Source organism: Rhincodon typus, chromosome 23, assembly GCF_021869965.1.
Source record: "Rhincodon typus isolate 14 chromosome 23, sRhiTyp1.1, whole genome shotgun sequence".
Lineage (NCBI taxonomy): Eukaryota > Metazoa > Chordata > Chondrichthyes > Orectolobiformes > Rhincodontidae > Rhincodon > Rhincodon typus.
The window spans coordinates 15,139,064-15,145,063 of NC_063354.1; the positions used below are offsets into that span (position 1 = coordinate 15,139,064).

Here is a 6,000-nt window from a genome sequence, read left to right on the forward strand (position 1 = left end):
CAATTTGTTCTGATTTATGATCAAACACAGAAGACAAAAATCCAGAACTCGGATATCTTATTTTGATTAGAGCTCTTCAATGAACCGGTCACGAATCACAAACAAATGTTTTGCTCTTGCAACAATTGCTGATGGATAGGATTTATTAAATTTATTTTCCAGGTTTCCAATGTACATCAGACATATTGAAATCCATCTGCTAATCCTTAACCTGTGACAGTCGGTTCTGCTATAACACGTGGTCCATCACGTGAATTGGCTATAACATGATTGACGAAGAGGGGAATGCTATTTCTAAAATACAAACCCGTGTTGGCTATAATGCAATTCCATCGGTGTGTGGAGGAGTACACATGATTATTTCGTGGGCTCAGGACAATGCTGAATGCAGCAGGGTAGCAGTCCGTGGAATAAGATCTTATTTGGCACCCTACGAACAGCTTCTTCATGAAAGAAGAAAAAGGACAAAGCAGCAAAATCTGGATGTCTTTTTTAAGCCAACGCCCAAGATACAGTCAGAAGAAATGAACCACATCCATCCACTTCTGGATGAACTATTTTTCGCCCTAACCCTGCAACCACAACTGCACCCGAAGCTGATGATAATAATAATGATGGTGATGATGATGATGATGAGGATGACCCTCAGCCCCTGCATTAACAACACAGCAACCTCAAAATCTCCTCCCCCATCAAGGCATTTTGACATTTTTTTCAAGTTAAGGTATTAAATTTATTTTTATTCCATTATTAGATATGAATTAAACATTTATTCAAACTGTGCTATCCTTTGTGTTAGGCTTTTGAGTGATTTTTGAGCAATTTTCAATGATTTTTTATTGGTGGTCTGCCCCAACCCTGCTTTTCCCATAGGTCCCATTTTTTCTGTAGTGCAATTTTATATAATGCGATGCAACTACCGCGTTATAGCAGAACTGACTGTAATTGAATTGGTTGAGATCTTCAGTGCCGTATACTCAACATCTAATCTCATTTTTCACGTGACACCAGGAATTGAAAGAACAGTGACATGAAATCTCCTTGTCAATACAGTTCATGCACAATGCAGAAATCCCCTATTTACAATGTCCCAAGACACCTGCCATATTTGTTTCCTTCAGATTGCCACGCTAGCTTTTATTTAAATCAGCTTATTGGTTATTGATTCCAACTGCTGTATCAGATGCTTATGAAAGTCCAGGTCAATGGTGTCCACTGGATATCATTGGAAAGTTGGAGCCAATTGATCATACGTGAAATGTTGTGAGAGATTTTAACATACTCAAAACTCATCCACCCACTTCTATGCATTCATAATCAGGCCAATTTATTTTTGACAATGTAGGCAATTATCCCCATAACACTTCTGAGTTCACTCACGATGGGATTACCTCTTGAACCTCTGTCAGGCTGCCGATCAATAACGAACAGCCTCGTACCTCACTCAGACTTTCAATTAGCAATGAATGTACTGACATATCCATAAGGACAGAGTTCAGCAGAGATTTCTTCTCTCAAAGGTCATCAGTCTTTAGAATTCTCTTCTCAGAGAACAGTGGCAATGTTAATGCCACAGCCAGATTAGCTATGATCTTAGCGAATGGCAGACAAACTCGATTTGCTGAATGGCCTACTCTGTCTACTATTTCTTCAGGTCTTTTGATTACTTCTTTTGACCACATTATTTAAACAAAAGCACCGAGCCATTTATGTTATGCATTTTCATACAGTATAATTGTAGTATCTCCTGATTTGAGAATGAGGACAACTCTAATTAATGATCTTCCAATTTTCAACCTGTGTATTCCACTTGTTTCAATAAACATTAACCAAGAACCTCCCGATTACCTCAACAATCCAGAGTGTATTTCCCGGACTATGCACTCTGCGTGTATTTAGTGGTTGACTTTCATGATGACACTAACGTAGATTCAAAGCCAAGAAGACTAGATCAGAGTTTTGACTGCCATTTTTTTTGTGCGTGTAGTTTCTACACAATAGGTAGATTTCCATTAACTCACACAAGCTTTTTCGAACAGTTCCATGATTTTACTCCAAAATTGTGGAATAATTCTTCAAATTGTAAGAATTTATTGCTTAAGTGCATCTTAGCACTAAATTCTCCAGCGTTTTGATTTTATTTCGGATTTCCTGCATTTGCAGTATTATAGCACTAAATATTTTTTGATCATATTCTTGTAAAGTATCTTGACATGTTCCATTGTGTTACAGATGCCATAGGAATGCAAGTTATTCTTACAAGAATATGCCACGTAGACCATAAGTTCATTAATTTCTACCCACAATCCTTTCTCTGCATTTTGCTGTAAAGCATTGTTTTCCTTTGAGTAGCAAATACAATTTTATGGGACTTTGGACAAGGTATTGATACACAAGAGTGTATCAATATTTGCAATGTTTGAGTATTAGAAAGCGAGATCGCTAACAGCAGGTCAATATTTCCAAGAACTCCAGTCCTTCCATATGGGCCAATATTTACAAAGGATCTTCAAAAAGTGCTGTGAGGTATTGCTGAGAGTATCAGAGAAAGTGACAATATATTAATGTTTCTAGTAGCCAAGAAGAGTCTGAGGGCATGTGCAGCGGGTAGATTTTGGTGAACTGCTAAATACTAATTTCTACCATAAGCTTGGATCTAATTGCATGACAAACAATTATGGAATATCCATATAATTTTTTTTGACTTCTTCCTTACAATATCACTGATCTGCTCATTTTCACTGTGAATTATTCACTTCATTGTACCCTTTCTTCGTACTTGCTCAGTTTACCTGTTCACTTTGAGTGGCGCTCAAAAGCACAACACAATTACTGCATTGCTGCCACAGACCTGTCCATTTCTTGCCCAATTTTGCAATGCCCATCTGCTATTCTGCTGTCACAGCCACTCTAAGCTCCTGAATTCCCTCCATGAACGCTCCCACTTTTACCTTCTCCTTATAACTTTCACCAAGCATTTGGTCACCTCCCCTAACATCTCTTCATGTGGTATTAAATTTTAAATAAATACAGAAAGTGCTGGAGAAATTCAACAGGTCTGGCAGCATCTGTGGAGAGAGGAACAGAATTAACTTTGAGTGTGGTACACTCTCCAGAACAGTCTTCTTTGACTCGAAACGCTGTTTCTTTCTCCACAGATACTGCCAGACCTGCTGAGTTTCTACAGCACTTGGCTTTTATTTCAGGCTTCCTGCATTCACAGTATGTTAACACTAAAGTTTGTTTGATAATATTCCTTGACATGTTCCACAGAGTTACAGACGCCACAGGAATGCAAGTTGTTCTTACCAATATGTCTGTGAAGCTTCAAACATCTGTTTAGCTCCATATCGAAAGCCATATTTTTATGATCCTCCTGTTAAGAATATTTTGTGAGCAACCTCTTGAACTCTCACTTCTATAAGTTTGATCTTAAGCTGTAACAATAACTTTTATTGACATGCTTCTTTTCTAATTCTCTAGTTTATTTTTTTGATTCAACAACAATAAGGTCAACTCTCTAGGTGACTAAAGTGTATTTGTACTATAATAATATGGCTGCAACCTTTTAAACTCTGGCATCTACAAGCAATATCATTACCTGAGGTGCTCCATTTAATTGTAGCCTATGGACTAGTCAAACAATGAGGTCCTTCATGGAGACTGAAAACATACCTATCTGCAATCTTATAGAAAAAGTAGCTCTGCTCAGCTGGACAAAACACATACATACACAGACACACAAAATCCAGCGTGAGCTTGGAACATGTGACCTTTCAACGTATCTGGAATTGCTGAGTGTGTTATGCTTTAGACATTTCCTTAGGTATGCATTATTTGCTGAAAATACTGATTCAATTCATCTGTGGTGCAAATTGCATTGAAAATGCCTGTCCACAAAATGCCAAAAGCTTTCAAAAAAAAGCTTACAAATTAAATGTAATTCTAATGACCTCTGCAATGAAAGACTTACAAATGTGAGTGCTCCATTTACTCAGGGTCACTGATTGCAGCTGTCGGATAGTGTAAACTAGGCGTCCAACTTTTTGGGACAATACTGCATACTGGATTATTTCCTCTGCTCAAACCTTTTTTGAACAAACAAAACAAACATACTGTAAGGAAAATGATCTTTCCCTACAATGGGGAAAGGCCAACTTATTCTGTAATACATGCTCTCTGTCGAAATTAAAGTCCATGCACTTCATCACATTCTTTGACTTGTCTATGAGCTCGGCAGTTTCATGATGGCACCGAGTGCAAGTGAATGAGGAAAATAATTCACGCTTAACATGTTTCTCAAATGCTAAAATGTATATTTCATCCAATAAATGTAGAAAAGTTCAAAAGAAACTCGGGGCAAACTACTGAAGAGCAATGTGTTTCTGGCCTTGTTACCATTCTTTGAGATTCTCTGTTGTTAAAATGCAAAATAGTCAGCATTCGCCATTATTACAACCATGAAACTGACAGAAATGCATGATATTTGCACATGTATGGTTAAACGGGGAGATTTAGAAGTTGGCATGGTTCAACACCCTGCAGTTGGAGATCTTTAGAATTGATGTTATCTTACAATTTAGTACTCTAATCTTGCCATAAAACTCCTGCAAAGAAAGCTTCGTTAAATGAGATGTAAACAAGTTTTTAACAGTACTAAGTCATATTTATTGATTAACAATCTCTCCAGCCGTGTAAAATGAATTTTAGATTTGTGGAATGTCAAGCTTAACCATTACGATCACGTTTCCACAGGTTACCTGTGTAAGAATTGTTTAAAAGGCTTGTTTATACAATTTCAGATTTTACTGTTTTTTTGTTCATTCGTTCACAGGATGTGGGTGTTGCTGACTGGGCCAACATTGATGACCCTGGAGAAAGTGGTGGTGAGCTTCCTTCTTGAACAAGCCCTCCAGTCCTTGGGGTGTAGAAACACCCAGGGTCTTGTTAGGAAGGGATTTTGAGGACTTCGACCCAGTGACAGTGAAGGGACACCAGTATGGTTCCAAATTAGGATCACGCCTGTTCCTCTGTATGTGCCGCACTTGTCCTCCTGGGTGGTTGAGGTTGTTGTTTTGAAAGGTGCCATTGGAGGAGCCGATCCACCTTTATGTCCAAATCTTTATTCTGATCTTTGTAGAATTAGACAAAAACAGTAATCAAAGCATGTTACTTTTTGGTTTGTTGTGTGTAATGGCCTAATTTCAAAGAAGGATCGCTGGATTCCAAACGCTAACTCTGTTTTCTCTCTGCAGATGCTGCCCAACTGAGTTTTTCCAGTACTTTTTGTTTTTGTTTCAGATTTCAAGCACGTGCAGTTCTTTGTGCTATTTTAGTCTGTTTTGTGAAGTTGATTCAGGGATTAGCATTCACCAGGGGATAACTCGACTGCTCTTCACTGAAATAGTGCTGTGAGAACTTTCTTGACTATCAGAGCATGCAGAATCGTCCCAAATTGATTTTGATGTCAACCACAGAGCAATGCTGGCATTCAGTAACAGCAACCTCACCAAGATGGCTATACAGCCAGTTACAAAGCAGAAATAACTGGCTTGAGTTCTGAAGAAAGGTCACTGGACTCGAAACATTAACTCTGCTTTCTCAACACAAATGCTGCCAGAGCTGCTGAGTTTCTCCAGCAATTTCTGATTCTGAAAACAGACTATCTGATCATCACAGTGCGATTTGTGGGAATTTGTACATACTCCATGTTGCATTTCCTATACAATAACTGCAATTACCCTTCAAAAAATACCTAACTGATTGTAAATCTCTTTGGGACATTTTATAGTGGTGAAAAGTATTTTAGATATTTTCTAATCAACCAGTTCAGAGATGTTACAATACATCTCTAGAGCAGGTGGAACTTGAACCTGGACTTCCTGATGCAGGGGTAGGGTCACTACTGTTGCACCACAAGGGGCCCTAGAAGATGCTATATAGATGTTTTTTTTATATATTGAGAAAGGTGAAATCCATGCCACAGAGATTACTAAATCG

General features: G+C 38.2%; 1 protein-coding gene across 1 annotated transcript in view; it reads right to left on the reverse strand.

Annotated features, from left to right (window-relative positions):
* The window catches only part of LOC125485901 (zinc transporter ZIP11), a 364,685-nt gene that overhangs the window by 69,875 nt on the left and 288,810 nt on the right, over nucleotides 1-6,000 (reverse strand). The gene's annotated exons all lie outside the window — the stretch shown is intronic.